The 27,849-nt window shown below is 38.1% G+C and overlaps 1 protein-coding gene and 1 pseudogene across 5 annotated transcripts in view; one reads left to right on the forward strand and one right to left on the reverse strand.

The window, feature by feature from the left end:
* Window positions 1–27,849, forward strand: part of NRF1 (nuclear respiratory factor 1) — a 121,876-nt gene that overhangs the window by 11,141 nt on the left and 82,886 nt on the right. The window contains exon 2 of one of the 5 annotated variants that reach the window (XM_043871750.1): window positions 25,146–25,222. The exons of 3 other annotated variants lie outside the window; for them this stretch is intronic. The gene's annotated coding sequence lies outside the window, so the exon portion shown is untranslated. The remainder of the gene's footprint in view (window positions 1–25,145; window positions 25,223–27,849) is intronic. One more of the 5 variants, XM_043871751.1, reaches the window with a different exon arrangement.
* Window positions 14,048–14,108, reverse strand: LOC122674973 (annotated as a pseudogene).

The raw sequence follows: 27,849 nt of genomic DNA on the forward strand, positions 1-27,849 counted from the left end.
TTTCATATTGTCAAATCGTGTTTAACTTTCTAAATAAGCTCAAATTGTCCTCTTCATTCCTACCATTACCACTTCCATTTGAGTAGTTGTTTGTTTTCTGGACTATTAAGATAACCTATAACTTAACTGGTCTACCTGCATCCACACTGGCTGAACACTAGTCCATTCTCCTGATTGCAGATAGAGTTAATCAAACTTTTCCAAATACACAGGTTTGGTCATGTCCCCCGTTTAGGATGAAGACAGAGCCCCTTAATGTGGCTGTACCTGCCTTTCAAACTCACTCTGTGTCAGACATGCTGCCCTAACCATTAGATCTTTCCTATTGCTGTTCCTTCTGCCTAGAAATCTTTTTCCTTCTCTCTGGTAAAAGCTTAAAAATTTTATTCAAGTCTCTACTCAAGCATCATTTCCTCAGGGAAATTTTACCAGATTTCCCTTATTTTTGTGCTTTTTCTTCACCATGTATGTCTATATATGTCATTTTACATTTGTTGGTTTGTTACTTGGTATATGTCTGTCCCTCCCACCAGATTGTAAGCTTTGTGAAAACAGACATCATGTTGGTGTTCATCACAAACACGGTGCCTGACATATAGCTAACAGTATGTTTTTGCATGCCGTGTTTTGTATTTTCATCCTCAGCAACCCCAGTGTAGGATTTCTAGATTTTTTTTTTCTTTTTCTTTTTTATACCCTATTGTTGAGAAGCAGGAGACTAGATTCTACAGCTTTCCATTACTGATTTGATTGTGTGGGATGTATTTCCAAGAATGTTGTATATTATATAGTTCTTTGTGAAAGAATTCTCTTTATAGGCTAAGTTTATACCAGGGAAGTAAAACCAGTTTTAATTCAGGCCACTTACTTAGAAAATGACTGAAGAAAAAGCTCATCAATTCAAATTGGTTTAACATATTATCTTGATATTGCTTGAGGCCTTTTCATGCTTGCTAAATGAATTACTCATTTTGATTATATTGACAGCAGGGTGAGGTTATTTCAGGAGCCAGGTAGATAGTATAGGTCTAGTTGAGAGCTGGAAAATTCAAAAATAGAAGGGTTGTGGTAGCCGTAGTAGTCTACCTTGGGTTATTACCTGTGGGTTTTTTCCCTCTTTTGTTACAGTGTAAGGCACTGTGAGCCTTTTTTTTTTTTTTTTTTGAGCCTTTTTTTTTTAATGTTGTAGTATAGTCGATTTACAATGCTGTATTCATCTCATGTACAGCAAAGTGGTTTATTTATACATATATCTCTTCTTTTTAAGATTCTTTTCCCATATAGGTTATTACAGAGTATTGAGTACTATTTTATATTCAGTGTGTGTATATGTTAATCCCAACCTTCTAATTTATCCTTCCCCCACCTTTCCTGTTTGGTAACCATAATTTTGTTTTCTAAGCCTATGAGTATGTTTTGTGAATAAATTCAGTTGTATCATTTTTCAGATTCCACATATAAGTGATATCATATAATATCTGTCTTTGTCTAACTTACTTCACTTGGTATGATAATCTGTAGATCCATCTATATTGCTGCAGATGGCATTATTTCATTCTTTTTTATGGCTGAGTAATACTCCATTAAATAACACCACATCTTCTTTATCCATTCATCTGTTGGACATTCTACCTTGGTTTATTGTATGTGGGTTTTTTTTCCTCCCTTTTTTGTTACAGTGTAAGCCAGTGGTTCTTAATAGTCATTGAGAACTCAAGAGCTTTTGTTTATATGGGTTGTAACTTAAGATACTTACTATGTTAGAAATTAAAACATGTTTATTAATTTAAAAATAATAATATACCCAATACATGTTAAAATAAGTGAAACATTTTAATTAAAAATAACTGTATTTTCCAAACAGCAATTTAGTGAGAAGAATATTATTTCACAGTTTTTGCAAATCTCTTTACTGTCTGGCTAGATAGAAGGCCTCTGAATACTCCTGTCTGCTTCCACACTCAGTCTGCTGCAGTACGTTACAACTTCTGTTAAAGTATAAGAAGATCTGGCCTCATACTAAATATGTAGTTGGAAAAGGGGGAAGTATTTTAAGAGCATTTTCAGATTATTGTAGATGATATTCTTTGATATTATACTAAAATTCAGCTTTGTTAATTTCTTCAAGGTTAATTGCAATGTGGAATCTGAAACCACATCTATCTATGCTTTGTTACATTAAAATATATTGGTTTTCATGCACTTTGAGTGGATCTTTTAACCCATGCATAGTTTTTATGCAGATCTTCCAAATGTTGGCATAAAAGTCATATTCATGAACACTACCACTGATCTCATCAGAAAAGGCTTTTAAGTAATGGAAAATCATCAAGCTCACTGTGGTGGATACAAATTTTCCAAAGTTCTAATTATCACTTGAAATACCCAATTTTATCATTAACAACAAATGCTCTCAGTTGCTTGAAGTGATGGGCTCACTTTGTTCATTTTTGGAAAAATGTCTGTCAGCTACCCAGGTCTGAATAGCCACATAGTTTGTCTGTTAGCCACTCTTTCAAGTAAAAATGGTATTCCTTGGGAAAAAAAGGCTAAACATTTTTGAAATAACCATCATACTTCTGAATACAGAAGTACTCTGTATACTTTCTGATTATCAGTTCCGTTCAGTTGCTCAGTCATGTCCAACCCCATGGACTGCAGCACGCCTGGCTTCCCTGTCCATCACCAACTCCCGGAGCTTGCTCAAACTCATGTCCATCAAGTTGGTGATGCCATCCAACCATCTCATCCTCTGTCATCCCCTTCTCCTCCTGCCTTCAGTCTTTCCCAGCATCAGGGTCTTTTCCAGTGAGTCAGTTCTTCATATCAGGTGGCCAAAGTATTGGAGCTTCAGCTTCAGCATCTTCCAATGAATATTCAGGACTGATCTCCTTTAGGATGGACTAGTTGGATCTCCTTGCAGTCCAAGGGACTCTCAGAAGTCTTCTGCAACACCATAGTTCAAAAGCATCAATTCTTCAGTGCTCAGCTTTCTTTATAGTCCAACTCTCGCACCCATACATTGACTACTGAAAAAAGCATAGCTTTGACTAGACGAACCTTTGTTGGTAAAGTAATGTCTCTGCTTTTTAATATGCTGTCTAGGTTTGTTGTAGCTTCTCTTCCAAGAAGCAAGCGTCTTAATTTCTTGTGTGAAAGTGAAAGTCGCTCAGTTGTGTCCGACTCTTTGTGACCCCATGGACTGTACAGTCTGTGGAATTCTCCAGGCCAGAATACTGGAGTGGGTAAGCTTTCCCTTCTCCAGGGGGTCTTTCCAACCCAGGGATTGAACCGGAGTCTTCATTGCATTGCAGGCAGATTCTTTACCAACTGAGCTATCAGGGCATCCCTTTTAATTTCATGTATAATTTTGATTATACAGAATAGTAAAAAGACATGAATTCAAGGGTGAAGATTTAATAAAATAATTTTTACTCCTTCATGAAGACATTCTTAAATAGTGAAGTTGATTCTTTTACCGTGAGCACATGAGGGTGAAGAATATAATGACAACCAATACCATTCAGTGCCACTGCCTTAAATTGTGCTAAGATGGCCAGTAGTTTTACCCTACCATTGCTTTTGCATTCTAAGTGCAAATATAAACACAGTGAGGAAAGACAAAGAATGTCTAAGCTATTATGGAAATAGTTTGACCCAGGGATCCCCAGGTTTCTAAGGTTCACTTTGAGAACTGCTGCTGTAAACTATTTAAGGGTTGAACCAATCATCCCACACGTCCCCCTTCAGTTTCTGGTCCAGGATTTTACACAGAAAAGGTGCTCAAAAGATATTTGTTTAATAAATGTGATTTGATGACATTTAAACAGGACAAAACTTGATGAGTAAATTTATGTAGCTGCCTCCATCCATCCAAGCAGGCTTGCTCAGGCAGCTTTCCCATAGACATTGGTGAGAACAGGGTGAACAAATGGAATGTGGATGATAATATACTTGGTAAATGCAAATGATGAAATACCTGAATATAAGGTGATGTTGAAATTAGAGTTAACTGATTTCATGAATGCACAGGAAAAGGATACACACGTACCAGTTCCTACAAAGCCCACACTTTGAGCCTTGTTAGGTTTCTGTTAAAGAGTCTTCTACTTTTTGAGTCTTTAAATTTGTAGTGGTCTAAGAAAGGATCCTCAAGTTAAGATGGATCTTATCTGAAAAGCAAACATCTCATTTAAATTTCAATAGGTTGCAGCTTGTGCTTGATCTAGTAAAGTCTTCACAGAGAGTTAATGAAAGTGAATGTTAAAAACAAATCACTTTTTATGAAGAATAGTGACTAGAAGTCCTTGGTCTAAATAAACTGCAGACCCAGGACATTTTCCTCTTTAAGGAAATAAGTCCAATCAGTACCCTACTGTGTATTTTGGGGCAAGAAATTGGGTGATAAGATGGTGTGATATACCCTCTTTTAAGTATAGAAGCTTCAGTTCATCTAGCTAAATTTTGATAATCTCAAAATTCGTTAAATAGTACTTCTCTTGTTTTGAAGTGATTAGTTTGTACAGTTTTCTAGTTTAGGGCTAGGATATAGGAATGGGCAGTAAATTGGGATTTGAAATGGGAAGGAACAGTGTTAGTCTAAACCATCCCAGGTCTTTCTCTGCTCCCACCCCCAATCCCTACTTTTAAAAAACTTCTCACTCCTAGTTCAAATAAAGATTGTAAGAGGTAAGGCATTTGTAGCCATCAAAACCACACACTTTTTTGTTCCATATTAAAAGTTCCTGAGTCTCCTTTAAACATATTGTAAATTTTTGTCCTTTTCGTCTTTGGAAAGTCATTGCTTCGGTTTACAGTGAATACTACCGAAAAGTTGGATAAGGTAGACACTAGCTAAACTTTGGTCATCATCATACCTATTTAACAGAGAGCATTCAGCTAGTGCAGGGGTGTTTTACTGTGTGAGAGTCATTTTTGTGTGCTTCTTGTTGTAGGTGCCATGTCCTGGTTAGAAACCATTTAAAATCATCAAACTGGAAACTACCAGTCACCTTTTAAGGCTGTCATAAAAATAAGATTAACTTTATTTTTATGACGTCCTTAAAAGACCAAATTCTGTTTTAAAACTAACCAAAGTAAAAAGTCTGTTTTCAGAGTTGTAAGTGGAAATGTAAAATAAAGTCAAATTAAAAATAATTCATGTATTACAAATTAAAGATAATTTATGTATTACATTTCCTGAACAGATTTAATTTTGAGCTCTGTGTGCAAAGCACTGCTGGGAATGCTTGCTGTAGATATTTTATGGAATACAGGTTTCAGATTGTTGTTTGCTTGTAAATATACACATGAAAACCTACTTTCAGGACTCCTACTTTAAGTTTTCCAGAGAGTTTTCTCATTTATAAAAGATACAATAGTAACTGTTATTCCTGTACTACCATACCCCAGTTAAGCAGTTTACTGTGAAGGTTAAGTACTGCTTACTACTTTGATACGATTTCTGTAGCTGCCACCTTTAAATTTTTTAAAATACTAAAGGCATAAATAAGGATGTAGAACAATATAATGAATAGCATATATCTTCTATCCAGCTAAAAAAAATAAAATATCTCAGATAATATTGAAGCCTTCTGGCCATTCTTTACTCACTTTTCCCTTTCCATCTGTGACCATTATTCTGAATTTGATGTTTATCATTCCCCTTCATTAAAAAAAAACAACTCAACAACTTTATGTGTTTTATCCATAGGAAAGATAATATTGTTTTGTATGTTTTTTAAACTTACATGATGAGATTGATGCATGTATTTATAGTTTACTCATTTTACATGCTGTATAATGTTTGATTCAGTGACATATAAAAGTAGTATATAATCTTTGTAGAGAATTTTGAAAATAAAATATAAAGATGAAAAAAAAAAATGTGTAGCCTTGTCATCCAGAGATAACCACAGTTTTTTTTCCCTTTGATTACCCTGCTTCCCACTTATATTTATACATTTTCTGGGTACATTTTAATATGAATGGGATGCAGTTTTATGGATTACATAAAACTGCAAAATAGCCACATAAGGGCTGTAATCCTTTTTTAGTTGAAAAAGAAAATGAGCTTTCCATATTAGATATTCCACATAGACCAGGTATTCCACATATACCTAGTAAATTTGCTATCTATATCAATTATTAATGGTGTATTTCTTAGTGTGGAAACACTGTATAAGTGGCATCTGGGAAGAGTTAGATAATATTAACATCTTTTAAGATTTAAAACTCTAAAATTTTTATAGTAAACTTAGCAGATAAATGACACTTACCTCTTTAACTATTAAGTACTTTTCTGGTTTTAACTTATTGATTAAAATGAAAAAGATGAAATATTTTTAGATACGCATCTAATATATGTTCAAGATCTATATGAGGAAAACTACAAAGCTCTAATGAAAGAAGAGCTAAAATAGATTTTAATGGATAGGAAGACTCAATAGTGTTAAGATGTCAGTTCTTACCCCCTTAATCTGTAGATTCAATGCAGTCCCAATTAAGATCCCAGCAAGTTATTTTATGGATATCAACAAACTGATGCTAAAGTTTATATGGAGAGGCAAAAGACCCAGAATAGCTAATACATTATTGAAGAAGAACCAAGTTAGAGGACCAACACTGCTTGACTTCAAGACCCACTATAAACTATAGTAATCAAGGCAATGCAGTATTGGTGAAAGAACAAATAGATTGTGAAAGAGAATACAGGGCCCAGAAATAGATTCCTATAAATGTAGTCAACTGATCTTTGACAAAGGAGCAAAGGCAATACAATGGAGCAAAGATTGTCTCTTCAACAAATGGTGCTGTAACACCTGGGTATCTACCAGCCAAAAAATGAATGTAGATACAGACTTCATACTCTTTATAAAAATTAACTCAAAATGCATCACAGACCTTAGTGTGAAACACAAAACTATGAAACTCCTGGAAGATAACATCAGAGAAAATTAAGATGAACTTGAGTATGGTGATGACTTTTTAGATACACCAAAGGCACGACCCATGAAAGAAAGAATTGATAACTGGTACCTCCACGCAGTGGGATATTATTTAGCACTAAAACGAAATGAGCACTAAAAAGCCAAGAAAGACATGCGTGTGTGCTAAGTTGCTTCAGTCGTGTCCGACTCTTTGTGACCCTATGGACTGTAGCCCGTCAGGCTCCTTTTCTGTCTGTGGGATTTTCTAGGCGAGAATACTGGAATGGGTTGTCATGCCCTCCTACAGAGGATCTTCCTACTTAGGGACCGAACCCTAGTCTCTTGCATTGCAGGTGATTCTTTACCTGCTGAACCACCAGGAAAGTCCCACTGTTACAAGTCTTAAAGAGGACCACACCTCTAGTTAAACTAAAGATCTATATAATCGATATGATGCTGTTTGTGTGTACATTTGTACATGCCCCAAACTGCAGCAGAATTGTGTATCAATAGGACTATAGCAGATCTTATCTGGGTATGTATCCAGTTCACCTGAGACAGTCTTCCTAATACACATTTTGAACGTCATGGTTGAAAAATCTCCTGGTGCAGAATCTTGGGGTGGTTTTGTTTTGCTCCTTACTTTCTGCTAGTTTGTTAGGATAGGTGCACACCCACCTCTTCAGTGCCCCCCAGTGGCTGTTTTTGCTTTGCAGGAAGATGCCTGTTGATGGGAGAGCTCATTGCTTCCTTGCAACAACCAGCTCTGTCTTCACACCCCTGTTAGAAGAATGATCTGTTTGCTGGAATTCTGCCTTACCTACCTTAACTTCTTGCCTATTTGTTCTTATTGAGGTCACATAATATTTATAATTCCTCTTAACAATTCTTTTAATATTTAATGAGAGGTCATTTTCGGTAAAGCCCTTTCTTCTCTAGGTTTAGATATCTCCATTTTTTTCAACTATTCCTTATAATAATTGACTTTTTCACAGTCCCAATGTACTTTTAATTTTTAAGATCTTTAAAAAGTAAAGTGCTCACAGTACATTGACAACAGGAAATGTCCAGTTCTGAAATTTGGTCTTGGTAATAAAAATACTCCCAAAATGACAATTTAAAAACATAATCCCACCCCCCCCCCCACCCCCCCCCCCCGCAAAATATGACTCCTGACTTTAGAGACAGTTGTGAATACTGAGTGGTAAGGGAAGGAAGGGTGAAGTGCAAGTAGAATATCCTTTCACACCTACATTAATTACCGTTCATTTTCTTCTAATCAAAGACTAAAAATACATTTTCCTAAAAAAAAGTGCCCAGCACTAAATACAAGTGTGATCAAGCTGATGCAGAAAGCACCTTTCATTATCCGTAGTCTGCATATGATGCTTGTCATGATTCTTATTTCCATACTAAATTTAGTGTGAATCAGCACCCCCTTGAGTTTTTTTGTTTTGTTTTTTCTATGATAATGACACAAGTCTTCATCATCCTGTGTTCTGCTGCAATGGAGTTTTTTAAGCCAAAGTTCAGAATATTATGTTTATGCTTGTTAAAATTTATCCTGTGAGATTTTACTCATTCATTTAGGCTGTTTGAGTTTTTTTGAATTTGATTTTACCCTTCAAGTGCAGGCTTTCCTATCTCTTGTGTCTCTAGTTATCCACCTATTTGATTAACGTATCTTTTCTGTTTCTTTTCAGTTTCCAAAACAATTGTTGCCTTTTTTCCCCCACTTGGTCTTTCTCAGTGGCAGATTTGCCATCTTGTGTTACTTTGATGAATATGTATAGCTAAACAGGAACCTCAGACAATAGAAAGACATACACATTTGCAAAGCCCCTAGGAAACCTCAGTGTGCTTGAAATCATGTTGAACATTAGGAAGCTTTATAGCTATTTTTCTTTGACATTTATTAATTTTGATTATTCATTCTTTTGGTATTTTGAAGCCAGTTCTTCTGTGTTTTCAGCTTTTTCTAAACTTTTCTCTGTGTGTTTGAAAAGCTTGCAAGTTCCAAGGACTGTGGCTGTAGTGCCTAGCATATAACATGACCCTGGGGCCAGTCTGGAAGGCAGAGGTCTTAACAGGAGGCTGATTCTTGGGTCTCAGTTTCCCAACTGCATGATGGGAGACTTGAATAATCAGGGAGTTCTCACTTGTCCTCTGTGGACTCCTGACGGGTCTCAGAGGGTACCTCCTGAAGGAAGTGAGGGGGTGAATGCGGATGCTGTCAGCATTCCCCAGCTCCTTCTCAGTAGGAAGTGTTCTACTTTTGTCTTACATTTTTAAGTTCTACATTGGATTCTGTTTAAGGGAAGTTCTCAGAGGACATTGGGCAGTTTTGATGGTCTGTATATGAGTCTGTCTGATTTCATGAGCTTAGAGGTCACCCTCAGATTTTCCATTCACCAAAGGGGGAGAGGGGCTTATCATGCTGTTTGTCTTTTCTTTCCCAGATCTGGGATTAACCCCCGACTCAGCATCCATCTCCCCATTCTAAAAGTGACTACATAAAAGGAGAAAAAAATCTGTAAAGTCTTCATGATTCCATTGTGCACAGCAGAAAAGCACTCTTGACAGCTTCAATATACCTTTCTAGATTCTTTTGTTTTTTCGTAATCATATCTATAACTTTTGTTTTTCAAATGAGACCACATTCATTCTAGCAGATTTTATACCCTGGCTCATTTGTTTTGTTTATTTGTTTTCCCAGTTTACAGCAGTATATTGTGGACATTTTTCTGTGTCAGTGCCTATCAGTCTACTTCATCCTTTAATACTTCTGTAATATTTCTCTGACCAGTCATCTGTAACTAAATTAAGTCAGAGGAATATTCCTTGCTGCACAACACGTGGAATCTGTTCTAAAGTATGAACCTACTTTTATTTACATCTTATTACTGGTGTACTCCTTTTTTTTCGGTAGTTTACACTTTATTAAGTCTTTTTGGGGGTTGTGATTTTTTTTAAATTTTTTTCCAGTTGCTTCTCTTTCCTCTGGTTAAATTATACATCACGACCTCAGAAGTATTATCCCAGTGAAGCTATAGATACTGATAACCCTTTTCTTTTAGGCAATAGCTCTAATTTGGTGTCCCCTTTAATAGTTACAAGACTGTTCTTACGAACAAAATCTTGGCAGACAGAATTATACTTTTATTCCAGTATATTACTCCTGATGAGAAAAGCAGTTAGTTGACTTGTTTTGACCCAAGTGAGCTTAGTTCTAAGCGCCTAGGAAGGTGGGTGACAAGCAGCTTTTGGTGGTTTGACAGGCAGCTGCAGGGTGTCTATTGTGGCCAGGACTAAGCGGCTGCTAATAAATGTATATAGTAAATTACATGTGATGGTCCCTTTCCCCCTTTTGTTTCTTAGAATTTTATCAAAGATCATGTTGAGAAATTGGTAGTGAGAAAAATATTTATTTTTTTATTCTTATAGAATGGTTATTACTTTTTTTGTACAGTGTTCTTTCATTTTTCAAATAACTTCTTCTAAACAGATGCAACATTTCTGTAGTCATGGAAAAATTTTGGTGATTTTTTTTGAGCAGGAAATATAGTGTAAATGTTTTTTAAGTAGCTTATATTTCTTTAGAAACTTAGGATAGCATTTCTCCCTTGTCTTTTAACTTTAGGCATATCTTGTACAGGTTAAACAAATTCTAAAATGGAAATGTTATTCCCAGTTTGAAGTGAAGTCATTTTAATTTTATATTCAACCACTTTGCAAATTTTATTCTCGAAACATATGTGCTTTTTTACTTTTCTCTAACTTTCTTTCCTTATCTAGGATTCTGAGATTTTAAAACTTTGCTTATATGCTATCCTAGTTTTAATTTTGGAAGGAATTCAATATATAATTTGTTTTAATGGATTATGTAAATATGGAGATTTTTATTTTTGAATAGGTACTATTCAGATTTAGATGTCTGACACTTTGAAGTGTTTATGATAGGGCCATTATTTTGCTATTTAGAAAGGTTTGTTTATTATTTATACAAAATCTCTTGAGTATTCTTTGTCTTAAAATGTATTTCATATGTTATTGTCCAATTCAGGAGGTTCTGATTTCTCATTCATTCAGTAAACAAATTTGAGTGATTATTGTGAGTCTTGAAGAGTTCTAGGTGCTGGGGATAACACTGATTAAAACAGAAAAATCTTTGCCCCCATGAGCTTACTTTCTAATTGGTTGAGTAAAAAGATAAATATTCCAAGGGGAAAATTATGTCCCTTGAGATTGTCCCCATACCGTTCAGACAGTTAATCCTCAAACATACCAAGGCTGCAGTGGAAACCTGGGCTGGATATATAACGGACTTTTGATTGACTATAGTCATTGATTGCAATTTGAATGTAAATACAGGAATCCAGTTGCAAGAGTCGGACACAACTTAGTGACTCAACCACTGCTGGTCATATTTACTGTCTTCCCTTTCCTACCACTTTCATTTTCATAATTGTGTTTATTCTTAGGAGCTGTTTATTGTTGCTTAAAAATTATACCTTCCCTAGTGCTTTACAGTTAAAAAATATTTTCACATTTCATTTTTTAAAGTGGCTATAGCATAATAGTTTTGGTTGAACCATATGAAATTGCTGATGTTTTGGATCTTTAAAAAGCAGTTTCGCATTGTTCAGTCTAATACTGTTCTGTGTGTGTGCTTAGTCGTGTCTGACTTTGTGACCCCATGGACTGTAGCCTGGCAGCCATGCTCCTCTGTCCATGGAGTTTTCCAGGCAGGAACACTGGAGTGGGTTGCAATTCCCTTCTCCAGGGGAGTCTTCCTGACCCAGGGTCGAACCAGTGTCTCCTGTATTGCAGGTGGATTCTTTATCACTGAGCCACTGGCGAAGCCCAATACTATGTTGTATCTACCTTTAAAAACAAGATATGAACATGTTTTATTAATCGTAAAGCTCTGTTACGCACACTGACAAACCTTGAATTTTGCTCCTGTGTCTCGTTTACTATTTGCTTTGGAACAATTAGTTAACCTCATTGTGCCTCACTTCTTCATGACAGTGATCCTAGAGTCATGAGGATTACATAATACATTATAATGTCATTATATATGTAAAAGTCATGAGAAAAGCACCTAGCACATAGTTAAGGCTCAGTAAGTGTTAGCTGTTGTTACCATTACTACCCTATGAGGTAGGCATCATCCTTGTCAGTTTTGCAGATGATCAAACTGAAGCTCATAGAGATTTTATAATTTTATTCCAAGGTTATGCAACTAGAAATCAAAACCAGGCATTACTGATTCCAAGTTCTGGCTTCTTTCTGCTTACACTACAACTATCAGGGAAAGAAAGAAAAGGAAAAAAAAGAAAGACAGACAGACTATTCATATAGTAATTTGTAGAGTATATCCTTGAATCTCTCCAGCATTGTTACTTATCCTGTTTTCATAGACCATTTTGATATCCATAAAGAAAAATATTTGACAGAAGTCTGATGTGATAAGTAATTGTGACCTAGTGTTATATTGTTACCTTAGAAAGGGTAATAGTGGCACATTTATAGCCGATTTGTCCAGAAATGAATAAACCCAAATAATAAATGTTTACCTCAATATTTTTAAGAATGCAAGTGCAGTTCTTAATAATATTCTTCCAAAAAGGAGCAAAAATAAATGTTAAAGAGCATTTAGATGCATCTAAAAGCAGTTTAAAAAATAGCACACTTAAGCCTCCAGTTCACAACATGCCACTCCACAGTTTCCTGTGGGTATAATGGACATCTCAGTTGTTCCTCTGGCATTCATTTCCATCCCAGTAAATAGCTATTAAGTTCTTCTAGTTGCTCAAACCAAAAACCTTGAAGTCATTTTTAGACTCCTCTCTTTTACTCTACCCTGCATCCCAATTGTCAAGAAATCCTGACAGCTGTATCCTCAAAACATGCAGAATCTAACTACTTCTTATCACCTCTGATGCTGCTATCCTGGTCCAGGCCATGCTCTTCTTGCAGAAACCTTATAATTGGTCTTCCTGGTTCCTCCCTTTCCTCCCTTCAGTCTGTTCTCAAATACCAGCCCAGAAAATCAGTTTACATCTACACTCTTGCTCAAAATCTTCCAAAGATTTTCCATCTCATTCAGAGTAAAATTCAAAGATCTTATGTAGCCTTCAAGGTCCCACAAGCCTGGCTATTCTCACTGCTTCTTCTCCCCTAGCTTAGGGTGCTTCAGGTTTATGGGCCATTTTGCTGTTCCTTGATCACACCAAACATGCTCCTGTCTCATTATCTTTGCATTTGCTGTTCTTGCTGCCTTATATACTCTTCCCCCACATGTTTCATGCTGTCTCCTTTACTTCCTACAGTTCTGAGCTCAGATATGGTCAGAAAGGCATTTCTTGGCCAGCAGCCTCTCTTGTCCCCACCTTTCCACTCCCTAAAATACATATTTGTTTAGTTTATCTCCTTCTGGTAGGATGTAAAATCCATAAAGAGGAGGATTTTTTAAAAAATTCATTGCTCTTTCCTCTGTGTCTGCATCAAAGCTTGACACACAGTATGTGATTTTTGTGCATATGTTGATTGAATGATTTTAATTTCTTGGCAAGTCATCTTAGTTCTTCCACTGCATTTGATATTATTGACTTCTCTCATTCGCCCTCCATGACACTTGCTATCTCTTGATTCTGATGTTTTCCTTCCAGCTTCTTATTTGTCTTCACCTGTTGTTGTTTTCCTTCCTCAGTATGTTCCTTTAAATATTCTCCTTTGCTTCTTTTATCACCCACTTCACATTAATTATTCCTGGTCAGTTTTATTCATGCTCTGTGCTTTTATTACCATCTCATTTTTGATGAGTCTCAAGTTACACCTGCATCAGAGGCTTCAGTGCATCACAGCTGGGTATCTCTTTGGACAGTTCCTGTAAATATTGTCATGCATTGTCCTCCTCTGCAAATCTGCTCCTTTACTCTTCTACCTTGGTTAATAAGCCACTCTTTAACCCAGGCCAGAACACTGGCGTCATCCTGGATTTAGCTTTTCTTCACTGTTCTCATCAAGTTGTTCACTAAATCCTTTCCATTTTCACCCCCTAAATTTTTTTTTTTTTTTTTACCAAAAGCTACAAGTTTATTAACATAACTTATAAAAATATGGAACGCTTCACGAATTTGCATGTCATCCTTGCGCAGGGGCCATGCTAATCCTAAATGTTTAACACATGCTGTCCATCTCCATTTTCTTAATTCAGGGTCCCATTAGTTACCTGACTGGTTTGACTGCCTCTAGCCTCAGTCCTCTCCAAGTGATTCTTCACACACTTGGGAGGACTGTTTGCTCCTTACCACCTTTAGTAATGCTTCATCCTGTAGTCTAGAACCCTAAGGGTGACCAGGAGTTACTGCAGTGGGCTTTCGTGACTTGTGGTTATTCCTGGACTGAACCGATAAATACTCTCTCTCTCAAAAGTGTTGCTTACATTTGCGTTTCCAAATAAACTACGTGATTTATGGGTTTCCCTGGTGGCTCAGTTGGTAAAGAAGCCACCTGCAATGCAGTAGATCTGGGTTTGATCCTTGGGTAGGGAAGATCCGCTGGAGAAGGGAAAGGCTACCCACTCCAGTATTCTGGCCTGGAGAATTCCATGAACTGTATAGTCCATGGGGTCACAAAGAGTCGGACACGACTGAGCAACTTTCACTTTCAAGTGATTTATAGTATACTCTTTTCATAATTTGTTTTTCTGAATAGATAAAATTATCATCTAGTAGAGGTTCCCCTCCTCTTCCCCCCTGCCCCTCGCCCCCCTCCCCCTCTCTTCCCTCCCAGTCCGTCCCTCCGTCCCTCCCTCCCTTCCTTTGGTTGTTACAAATGAATCTTCCATAATATTGAGTACCACTGAGCTATAAGATGAAGCACAAATTATTTTGCACAGTAGATAAGGCCCCCACCATCTGGCTTCCCCCTAGCTGAACCTCTGGTATACTGCATGCTTGGTCATGCTCCATATGTTACACTGTTTCCTCTGCTCTGAATACTTCCACCCCACCCTCCTTCCTGCTCCCAGTGACACCTCTCAAATAGCTACTTCTGTAACATCTTTCCTGATCAGAATAAAATCCAAACTCCTTTCCAAGGCTTATAAAGGCCTTACTTGATTTTTTCCAATCTTATCTCCCTCCACTGTTTCCCTTTTCACCAGACTCTTCCCCTGACTGCTCCTCACCCATTCAGGTCACAAATCAAATGTGCCTCATCAGAGACCACCCCGCTCCACAGCCATTTTCTTATCATATTGCCTTATTTTATCCTCTGCATAGCAGAAATTCTTTTTTTCCTTTATGTCTTTATTGTCATGGCTCCTTCCTCTAGAATGTAAGTTTTTTGAGATGAGACTCTGCCTTCTTGCTTATCACTGTGTCTTTATCCTAGAACCTGGTTCCCAGTAAATTTAAAAAAAATTTTTTTAATTGGAGTATAGTTGATTTACAATGTTGTGTTAGTTTCAGATGTACAGCGAAGTGAACCAGTTATAGATATACATATATCCACTCTTTGTCTTTTCCCATATAGGTTGAGAAATGGAGTATTCCTGCCATATCAGTAAATAAGGATGTCACAGTCATCAGCAGTTTTGACCCTCCAAATGTGAATTTCTGAGCCCTAAGGGCAACCAGGAAGGAAAATAATAGCTGTGATCTGGCAGCCATGAGGCTGCAGCCACTCCCTCCAGTGAGCACTGAGGAAAAACACAGGATACTGGCCCAAATAGCTGAGATGCATATGAAAGGAATGATTTCCGTGAGCCCAGACTCTTGCATCTTCCCATACATAGAAAAGGGAAAAGTGCCAAATTCCTTAACTTGAGATACCCGGTTTTCTTTAATTCACAAAAATACTTTTTGATGATCAGACTACCTGCCCTTTGTTTCAGACTTCTGTATAACCTGACTCTCTGCACTCCTCACCTCCCCCCACCTCCTTGGAGCAGTTCTTTCAGGGTTATTTGAGATTCTGTCTCCTGGGCTTGAAGTCCTAAAAATTCCTGCTGAATAAAATATCTGTCAGCTTTAAGACTGTGACTGTTTTTTAAGCCGTCAGGCTCATTATTGAGTAGAGTTCCCTGTGCTGTACAGTAGATCCTTATTAATTATTTTATATATAGTAGTGTGTGCATGTCAATCCCAGTCTCCCGATTTATTCCCCCCCTTACCGCTTGGTAACCGTGAGTTTGTTGCCTACATCTGTAACTATTTCTGTTTTGTAGATAAGTTCACTTGTACCCCCTTTTTGTTGTTCAGTTGCTGAGTTGTGTCCAACTCTTTGTGACAGGGTATTGGCCCAGACAGCTGAGATGTATATGAAAGGAATGAGTTCATTGAGCCCAGACTGCATGGACTACAGCGTGCCAGGCTTCCCTGCACTCCACTGTCTCCTGGAGTTTGCTCAAATTCATGTCCATTGAGTCAGTTATGTCATCCACCCATGTCATCCTCTGTCGCCCCCTCCTCCTCCTGCCCTCAATCTTTCCCAGCATCAGGGTCTTTTTCAATGAATCAGCTCTTTGCATCAGGTGGCCATAGTATTGGAGCTTCAGCATCAGTCCTTGCAGTGAATATTCAGGGTTGATTTCCTTTAGGATTTACTGCTTTGGTCTCCTTGCTGTCCAAGGGATTCTCAGGAGTCTCCTCCAGCATCTCCTTTTTAGTTTCTACATATCAGCAATATAGTATGATATTTGTCTTTCTCTGTCTGACTTGCTTCTCTCAGTATGAAAATCTCTAGGTCCATCCATGTTGCTGCACATGTCATTATTTTATTCTTTTTTATGGCTGAGTAATATTCTGTTGTATATATATATATACACACCACATCTTATTTATCCATTTGTCTGTCAATGGGCATTTAGGTTGCTTCCATGTCCTGAGCATTGTAAATAGTGCTGCAATGAACATTGGGGTGCATTTATCTTTTAAATTATGGTTTCCTCCAGATGTATGCCCAGGAGTGGGATTAATGGATCATATGGTGGCTCTATTTTTAGTTTTTTGAGGAACCTCTAAACCGTTCTTCACTCTGCATTTCCACCAACAGTGTAGGAGAGTTCCCTTTTTCCCATGCCCTCTCCAGCATTTATTGTTTGTAGATTTTTTTTTAATGATTGCCATTCTGATTGGTGTGAAATGATACCTCATTGTAGTTTTGATTTGCACTGTCTGGTGATTAAGCATGTTGAGCACATTTTCATGGGCTTTTTAGCCATCTATATGTCTTCTTAAATATTTGTTGATTGATTAGATTATCTACCCTCTCCTTTTTATACATTGCGTTGTTGAGTCTTTGCTGCTATTAGAGTTTGCAGTCTCCATTGCTAGATTGAGCGGGCATTGTAAATGGTCAAGGCAGTCCAGGAGTGGACATCTTAAAGATATGTTGTTGGTAAGAGCATGTTCTTCTCCCTCCAGTTAATCAGTTGTTGCCAGTTTGAAATTATAATAAAAATTAGCATTTAATGGAGGTGGGGGGCACTCTACTGAGTCCTTAATTTCTTCATTTCATTTAATCCTGACATTAATACTATGATGAAGGTATTAATACATTATTACCAGTTTATAAATAGGGTAACTGCTGTACATGGAGAGGTTAAGTGTAACCGCTCCAGCAAATGACGGAACTGACTATCCAGCCCAAGCTTTAACACAGTACTGCTTCCTGGCTTATCCAGATTGTCCTGATTTTTTAAGAAAAGTCAGGAATCTAGAGCTTTTATTCTGTTTCCCTATTTTAAAATGTTGGCAATTCATTTACAGTAAAAAACCAAACAAAAAACAGTGCAAACCAAACAAAACAGATATGAGGGGCTGCTTGTTTTATATCGGAGAAGGCAATGGCAGCCCACTCCAGTACTCTTGCCTGGAACATCCCATGGGCAGAGGAGCCTGGTGGGCTGCAGTCCATGGGGTCGCGGAGAGTCGGACACGACTGAGCGACTTCACTTTCACTTCACTTTGGTTTATATGGTTTCTCTCTGAATAGACCTGGAACTGTTTACGATCCTACCCTTATGATCCTGGTACTCCAGTGCTGGATAGATGGTTGCAGGGACAGATGGCAACAGTCATTTCTGATTCCGCTTCATTTTCTTGCTCCACAGTAAAATAAAGCAAAATAATGTCTTCTGTTTCTGTAGCATATTGCAGTTACAAGGTGTTTTCAAAAACATTGTTTGACTTTTTAAATTTCAGTTGATGCTGCCACCATCAACCTGTATGTATGTGTCCCTCAGCCTTCAGTTCCAGAGTGGATCAGAGGAAGTAAACCAGGAAGTGATGAGTGTTAGGCTCACTGCTCAGCCTGCTTTTCAATATTAATCAGTATTACTGTTGGCCCCACTGATCTCATTATATGTGACTCCATGTGTGAGAAAGCATGCTTTAAACATTCAGGGCTATTTACTTTCTTTTTTTTTTTTTCATTTATTTTTATTAGTTGGAGGCTAATTACTTTACAGTTTGGTAGTGGTTTTTGCCATACATTGACATGAATCAGCCATGGATTTACATGTGTTCCCCATCCCGATCCCCCCTCCCACTTCCTTCCCCATCCCATCCCTCTGGGTCTTCCCAGTGCACCAGCCCTGAGCACTTGTCTCATGCATCCATTCTGGGCTGGTGTTATTTACTTTAAATTAATGAGACAATACAATATCCATAAATTATGTACAGTTTATAGAAAATGCATTCAGTACTGGGGTTTTAGTTTTTAGATTTTGACCCTTCTGCATATACTTAATTTCTAGTGACTAATCTGGTTGCCATTTTTACAAATTTCTAAATTTACATAAATAATCTATGCAAGTAATAATTTGTATGAATAGAAGGGACTTTCATACCATTTAAAATTCAATTTAAAATATTTTTTATAAAATGGTATAATGATTACAAGCATTAAAATGTGAGCTCAGTTCTTTATTTTTTCCCCCCAAAAGTCAGTCCCTTATTCTCTTTTTTAAAACAAAACAAAACAACAACAATTTTGTTCTCTTTCCACCTTTTGGAAGTGGGCATGGGTAGTTAGCTAAATAAGTCATTTAATACAAATGAAGAAAAACATGAAACCAGTTGACTGCCCTGGTGTTCACAGAAGACAGTGGCTTTGAAAGACATTGCTTTAGCAGCTTATGAGTACATTCATTCCTGTGGCATGGAAGAATGCTGTCAGGTCTATCAGTTTGTAGAAACTATTCTTTCACTAGTGGTAAAGAACCTGCCTGCCAGTGCAGGAGACATAGAGATGTGGGTTCGATCCTTGGGTCAGGAAGATCCCAGGTCGGGAAGTGGGGCACAGCAACCGACTCCAGTATTCTTGCCTGGAGAATTTCATGAACAGAGGAGTCTGACTTGCTACAGTCCATAGGGTTGCAAAGTGTGGGACATGACGGAAGCAGCTGAGCACGCACACTAAGGCAGTGATGGTGGGCATTGAAGGGTGAGGGGACTGGAAGGCGTGTTAGAGGGACTGGGCTGAGTGACTGCAGATGAAGTCTGAAAAATCACTTCAATTCGATGTGCATGTTTTATAATACAAATTCACTGACCTCTCAGTTCAGTTCAGTTCAGTTGCTCAGTTGTGTCCAACTTTTGTGACCCCATTGACTGCAGCACGCCAGGCCTCCCTGTCCGTGACCAACTCCCAGAGTTTACTTAAACTCGTGTCCATTGAGTCAGTGATGCCATCCAACCATCTCATCCTCTGTCGTCCCCTTCTCCTCCTGCCTTCAATCTTTCCCAGCATCAGGGTCTTTCCTAGTGAGTCAGTTCTTCTCATCAGGTGGCCAAAGTATTGGAGTTTCAGCTTCAGCATCAGTCCTTCCAATGAATATTCAGGACTGATCTCCTTCAGGATGGACTGGTTGGATCTCCTTGCAGTTCAAGGGACTCTCAAGAGTCTTCTCCAACATCACAGTTCAAAAGCTTCAGTTCTTTGTTGCTCAGCTTTTTTATAGTCCAACTCTCACATCCATACATGATTACTGGAAAAACCAGAGTTTTGACTAGATGGACCTTTGTTGGCAAAGTAATGTCTCTGCTTTTTAATATGCTGTCTAGGTTGGTCATAGCTTTTCTTCTAGGGGCAAGTGTCTTTTAATTTCATGGCTGCAGTCATCCTCTGCAGTGATTTTGGAGCCCTCCAAAATAAAGTCTGTCACTGTTTCCATTGTTTCCCCATCTGTTTGCCATGAAGTGATAGGACCAGATGCCGTGATTTTAGTTTTCTGAATGTTGAGTTTTAAGCCAGCTTTTTCACTCTCCTCTTTGACTTTCATCAAGAGGCTCTTTAGTTCTTCACTTTCTGCCATATAAGGGTGGTGTCATCTGCATATCTGAGGTTATTGATATTTCTCCCGGCAATCTTGATTCCAGCTTATGCTTCATCCAGCCCAGCGTTTCTCATGATGTACTCTGCATAAGTTAAATAAGCAGGGTGGCAATATACAGGCTTGATGTACTCCTTTCCCAATTTGGAACCAGTCTGTTCTATGTCCAGTTCTAACTGTTGCTTCCTGACCTGCATACAGATTTCTTAGGAGGCAGGTCAGGTGGTCTGGTATTCCCATCTCTTTCAGAATTTTCCACAGTTTGTGGTGATCCACACAGTCAAAGGCTTTGGCACAGTCAGTAAAGCAGAAGTAGATGTTTTTCTGGAACTCTCTTGCTTTTTCCATGATCCAGCGGATGTTGGCAATTTGATCTCTGATTCCTCAGCCTTTTCTAAATCCAGCTTGAACATCTGGAAGCTCACGCTTTGCATACTGTTGAAGCCTGGCTTGGAGAGTTTTGAGCATCACTTTGCTAGTGTGTGAAATGAGTGCAATTGTGCAGTAGTTTGAGCATCCTTTAGCATTGCCTTTCTTTGGGATTTGAATGAAAACTGACCTTTTCCAGTCCTGTGGCCACTGCTGAGTTTTCCAAATTTGCTGGCATATTGAGTGCAGCACTTTCACAGCATCATCTTTTAGAATTTAAAATAGCTCAACTGGAATTCCATCATCTCCAGTAGCTTTGTTCGTAGTGATGCTTTCCTAAGGCCCACTTGACTTCTCGTTCCAGGATGTCTGACTCTAGGTGAGTGATCACACCATGGTGATTATCTGGGTCGTGAAGATCTTTTTTGTACAGTTCTTCTGTGTATTCTTGCAACCTCTTCTTACTGTCTTCTGCTTCTGTTAGGTCCATCCATTTCTGTCCTTTATTTTGCCCATCTTTAAATGAAATATTCCCTTGGTATCTCTAATTTCCTTGAAGAGATCTCTAGTCTTGTTTTCCTCTATTTCTTTGCATTAATCATTAAGGAAGGCTTTCTTATCTCTCCTTGCTATTCTTTGGAGCTCTGCATTCAAATGGGTATATCTTTCCTTTTCTCCTTTGCCTTTCACTTCTCTTCTTTTCACAGCTATTTGTAAGGGCTCCTCAGGCAACCATTTTGCCTTTTTGCATTTCTTTTTCTTGGAGATGGTCTTGATCCCTGTCTCCTGTACAATGTCACGAAGCTCCATCCATAGTTCTTCAGGCACTCTATCAGATCTAAACCCTTGAATCTATTTGTCACTTCCACTGTATAATTGTAAGGGATTTGATTTAGGTCATACCTGAATGGTCTAGTGGCTTTCCCTACTTTCTTCAATTTAAGTCTGAATTTTGCAATAAGGAGTTCATGATCTGAGCCACAGTCAGCTCCCGGTCTTGTTTTTGCTGACTGTATAGAGCTTCTCCATCTTTGGCTGAAAAGAATATAAATCTGATATCAGCATTGACCATCTGGTGATGTCCACATGTAGAATCTTCTCTTATGTTGTTGGAACAGGGTGTTTGCTATGGCCAGTGCGTTCTCTTGGCAAAACTCTATTAGCCTTTGCCCTGCTTCATTCTGTACTCCAAGGCCAGATTTGCCTGTTATTCCAGGTATTTCTTGGCTTTCTACTTTCGCATTCCAGTTCCCTATAATGAAAAGGATATCTTTTTGGGGTGTTAGTTCTAGAAAGTCTTGTAGGTCTTCATAAAACCATTCAGCTTCAGCTTCTTCAGCATTACTGGTCGAGGCATAGACTTGGATTACTGTGATATTGAATGGTTTGCCTTGGAAACGAGTGGAGATTAATCTGTCATTTTTGAAATTGCATCCAAGTACTGCATTTCGGACGCTTTTGTTGACTACGATGGCTACTCCATTTCTTCTAAGGGATTCTTGCCCACAGCTGTAGATATAATGGTCATCTGAATTAAATTCACCCATTCCAGTCCATTTTAGTTCACTGATTCCTAAAAGGTTGATGTTCACTCTTGCCATCTCCTATTTGACCACTTCCAATTTGCCTTGATTCATGGACCTAAGATTCTAGGCTCCTATGCAATGTTGCTCTTTACAGCATCGGACTTTACTTCCATGACCAGTCACATCCACAACTGGGTGTTGTTTTTGCTTTGGCTCCGTCTCTTCATTCTTTCTGGAGTTATTTCTCCACTGATCTCCATTAGCATATAGGGCACCTACTGACCTGAGGAGTTCATCTTTCAATGTCTTATCTTTTTGCCTTTTCATACTGTTCATGGGGTTCTCCAGGCAAGAATACTGAAGTGGTTTGCCATTCCCTTCTCTAATGGGCCAAGTTTTGTCAGAGCTCTCCACCATGACCTGTCTGTCTTGGGTGGCCCTGCACGGCATGGCTCATAGTTTCATTGAGTTAGACAAGGCTGTGGTCCATGTGATGAGATTGGTAAGATCCAAATCTTGGGTTGAAGATATACACAGGATAGTGTGGGATAGAGTTAACATGCCCAAGCGTGTTATGGTCAGAGACTGTGCTCTGGGACAAAGTGGGGAGCTTTGATGGAGCACTTAATTAGAAGGCCGGAGATGTGGGTTCAGATTTTGATTTTGCTGCCAAGTCGAGCTGTGACTTTGGGCCTCAGCCTTTCTGGGTCTCAATCTGTAAAATGAGAAAATCAGACTAGATGGCCTCCAAGGTCTTAGACATCTGGTTAAAGATAACTCTTTGTGAGCATCTAGGTCTGACTGGTTATCAAGATAAGAAGATATATATAGTTAGGGGATCCAAAGTGGATAATTACAGGTTTTTCAGCCAATTATATCAGGGTATTCTTTGTACTTCCTAACAAATTAAATAGCAGAGGAGGCTTTATGATTGAGAAAAAACATGAGTCTCCTCCCTTTTCTCTTCTTCCCACCCGTAGCCCTATGGTCCAGAGACAACCTTTAAAAATAATTTCATTATTTGTTTTTAGCTCCTCTTAGAATTACTTCCATGAGGCTATATTAATAATAGTGTAAACTTCTGTTTTCTTGAATTACCAACTTTAGACCATATCATATCTGTGGACTTTTTTAGTATGAAAAATAAGAATTTAAGTCACTTTTTCTATTTCCTCCTTTCTCCGTCCCCCATTATTTGATATTTATTTTTTTTTAATTCTTTCATTAATTATCTTTATAGTTTCAAATTGATAGACTTATTTTTTGATCTATCAACTTTCAGTCAACCAACTTGCCATTTTGTAAAATGGCATTATAAGTGCCCCATGCGCTAACCCTCTTTCCAATATTCCAGGTTCTGGGAGCCATACTTTACTTTTACATCATTATGGTTAATATTTTTAGTTTGTCTTCCATCCCCCAAGTATTATGTGCTTATCTTTATGTTTAGATTACTGTTTTTACCACATTACATTTCTGTGCCTTCTTTAATAGCCATGTCCAGAATTATAACTGTATGAATACTCAAAAGTTTTATGTCTCTTAAGAGCTAAGGAAATAATTGGGTATGTACTTAAAGACTTAACTTAGTAAACCATTCATTTACACATTTATTAAACAGATATTTATTGAATATCAGACTTGTCATCACAATGCAATTTACAGTAGTGAAAAATTGAAAACAACCTAAACAATTAACTTCAGGGAGTTAGTAAAATCCTACTATACATTTTTATAGGGAATGCTCTTTAAACATTAAAAAAATGATCTTAAATGTTAATAACATAAAAAATTCTGTTCTATAGTAAATTTTAAAATATTTCTAAAACAATATATACACTATAGCCTCACTTTTGTCTTAAAAAAAAAAAAAACAAAACACAAAGCAACCAGGTAAGAAATTCAGGGGAAAATGCTAGCAGCATGAATTGTTGTCTAGTTGTTTGGTGGTATCCGACAATTGGGACCCATGGACTGTAGCCCGGCTGGCTCCTCTGTCTGTGGGATTTCTCAGACAAGAATACTGGCGTGAGTAGCCATTTCCTTCTCTAGGGGATCTTCCCAATCCAGGGACTGAACCTGCACATCCTGCATTGGCAAGCGGATTCTTAACCCCTAAACCACCAGGGAAGCCCAGAAGCATGCACGCCAAATTGTTAACTTGGTAATGTGGCTATCTCAGGCGGTGTTGGTGTTGATTTCTGTTTCTTTCTTTTTTTTTCTGACTTGTGTTTTTTCAGTTACCCAAAAAGAACATGTGTCACTTTTATGATAATTTTTTAAAATTAGAATTGCCAGTTTTTCTTGAAATAGTGTGTTAAAATAATCTAGGAGTACCTGATAAGATTCAGTAAATATTTGTGAAGTGGATGAGAGAATGGTTGATTCCAGAGGTTTCTGGATCCATAGTATTGACACATATACATTCACAGTTTTATCCAGAAGCAAGTCCTAGTTATCTCAAAAGAAAAATCATGTATTGAAAAATCTAAAAAACGGCTTTAACTGAATGTTGGTTGTGTAATGGCAAATCCAGCAGACTCGAGGCCCACTACAGAAGCGGCCAGGCAACAATGCTATATTTCACAGTAAGCAGGATCTGAATAAAAGTGTCCTTTGTGCTGGTGAGACTGAGGGGTGGGACTTGGGGCAATTCATATTATTTCTCCTTAATGGAAATTGAGGCAGCCTCTAATCCTGCCGTCACATGACAGCTACTTATTTGATTTTTTGGCAATTTGGGGAGCAGCTGTGGACACATGATTTTTCTGCAAAAAGAGCCAGCTGCATTCTTAACCCATTTGAAAATGCCTGGGTATACTAAGCTTCCTTCCTATCCACCATGTTTCTGATCCAGCGATAGCTTCAGCAACTCACTTCCTTTTAATTGATATTTGTAGCTGTTGATAAGCATCTGAATATTTGAGAATGCATTTTCTAATCCTTTTTATCATTGTCATCAACATTCATTAGGTACCTTCTCACTCAGGTCACTGAGACAGACACAGGGTTGTAAGCTGTAATGTGGAGACGACTTTCCTCTTTGACAGGTGGGTCAGCATTATCCTTAGAATCGTTTTGTTTTCAGCAGGTTAAATTACAGTGTAAAGAAAGAATCTGGTGTGAAGGCAGCTGAAAGCTGTGTGCCTCTGGTCCCCAGACTCCTCCTGAGTCTGCTGTCTGGGTATTCACTCCAGTCCGCTTGCTGTGCCACCTGCCTTCACAGCCGGTGCCTCAGCCTGCAGCCCCCTTCTTTCACTCTGGCGCCTGACAGACTCCCGGCTGAAGACTGACCCCCATCACGATTCCTGCTCAGTGTCCTTGTAGTCCTCTCTTCTAGTGCTCCCTTAGCCTTTGGTGATGATTATCACTAGAATATGATTTTTTCTTTTATAAGGAAAAAGTTTTTATTTATTTAAAAAACTGTCTTTTTGGGAGCAGCCTGTGGGATGTTAGTTCCCTGACCAGGGTTCGAACCTGTGTTCCCTGCATTGGAAGCACAGAGTCTTAACCACCAGACCTCTAGGGAAGTCCTGGAAAAGGCTTTCTTAAAGGCAAAAAGCCTTCTAAGTTAATGTTATCAATTTGTCCTTCTTTTTTTAAGCTCTTTTAACCCAGGGTCCAAGAAATACAGTCAGGGAATTGGGTAGGCAAAATTTCTGTAGTGAGTAAAAGAAAGCTTTGCTTTTGATTGTGAACACCTTTAGGGTGAGGGAGCAACGCAGACAGTCTTTGCAGCGTTGAATTATCACAAGGGATGGATGTGCTTGAAATATTGTATGAACCTACTTCATTAGAAATTTCTTTAACAGTGATTAGAAGCACGTCATTTCAAAGCTTAAAAATAGAATGTAGAAGAACTGTACTGTTCATTGTGGTAGTCACAGCCACTTGTAGCTATTTATATTAAAATTATTTAAAACTGTCACATTTCATGTGGTCAGTAGGCACATGTGGTTAGTTAACCACATGTGGTTAGTGACTGTTATTATTTTGGACAGTGTAAATTGAGAACATTTCCATCATTGCAGAAATTCCTATTGGACAATACATCAGCTCCTTCTATAGGTTCTAAAGCAGTACTGTCTAGAACCTATAGAAGAGTTGATGTATTTTGAAGCATTTGGTAGAGTAGATTCACCTATTTAATACAGAAGGATGTTTATTCCAGTCGAAGAATTTTAATTTCAGGCATGGCTTGAAATTCACTGTGCTTTCCTTACATTTTTCCTTGGTTGTGGCGCCCTCTAGTGTTTCAGCTTTGTTTAGATCACAAGCTCCCAATATGTGATTTATAAGCACCTTTTCTCCCAATGTAAAAATAAATCCTGTAACTTTCGCTTTGACATTTCTATGCTTTATAAAACTGTCTTTATGTGGAATAGTAATACTAGTAATAATAGGTTACACTTAACTAGCACTTATTATATACCATGTTCCATTTTAAGCCCTTTTATAAAAGTTGGTCCAAAAAAGTCGTTTAGTCCTTACAATAATTCTATGAAGTAGTTTCTATTAATCACCCTGACTGAAAGATTGTAAAACTAAGGTATAGAAGTCAAGTGGAACTTGTCTAAGGTGATAGTGGCAGAGCAAGATTTGAACTCAGTACTCTGGCTCCAGAGTTTGTACTCTTAGCCACTCTGCTATGGATGTGAGGATGAGCTTTCAAGCAGGAATGGGGTGGAATGGAGAGGACGCTTTGCTTACTCTTGGCATGCTCTTGGACTGAATTCTTTGGGCCTAGTTGTATAATAAGAAAACAAAACTCTAAATCTGCAAGCCACACTGGAAATTATAGTTAGTGCCTACTGTTGATTTTCAGCAGATATACATAGGTCTGTCTGTATAGTCCGTCTGCCCAAGAAGTTAGAGTGGCAGATAAAGGTCAGAGCTGCCACTCCCACCACATGTTCTTTGTCCAGACACTGGGCTCAGTATATTTATTGAATAATATGACAGATCTTTTTGTGATTGTCACTATTATTTCCAGAAATGCCATAAAAAGGCATTTATTATTGTGATGTTGATTTTGAGGTTTGCTGGAATGTTAAACTTATTAAATACTTTATTAAAAGAGCAGGTAAGAAGGTAGACTCATAAACAGATAAAAGTTTGTGTGTTTGTATAACTCCTACTTCTCTTCCTGTCTGTACCCCCTTCTCACTTCCGTGTCCCATTTTTCTCTTCCTGAGGCATTTTATACTCTTAACTTAGCCTCTTTTTAATGATTAATCAAACTCAAGGTTTTGCATTCAGCTTCCATCAGCATATGGAAACAAACCATAGTGGTGTCCTTATAAAAATGTCCTTCGAATCACTTAATTGATAGTATAAAAATGTCAATACATTTTATTGTATTGACTTAATATAAAATTTTGCTGCTTATTGACACTTTTGAGTTATTTCCACAAAGGTACGTATTTTCTTCCCTTTGTATCCATCAGAACCTGTAAACCATGTGAGGTATCTCAGTGAATTTTATTCTGGAATTGCTTACACAGGCATTGGAAGACTAGAAGGGCAAAAGCAGACACTGAGTTAATCCAGGTAACACGGGAAGCAGCTACCCCGGCTCCCCTTGGGCTGGGGGAACAGACTAGAAGAACCTAAGAGTTCAGAGGGGCCCCCACACAGCTGGTAATCTCACCTCCGAGTGGGATGTCACGCAGCTGGT

The sequence above is a fragment of the Cervus elaphus genome, chromosome 18 (genome assembly GCF_910594005.1).
Source record: "Cervus elaphus chromosome 18, mCerEla1.1, whole genome shotgun sequence".
In the NCBI taxonomy this organism is placed as follows: Eukaryota; Metazoa; Chordata; class Mammalia; order Artiodactyla; family Cervidae; genus Cervus; species Cervus elaphus.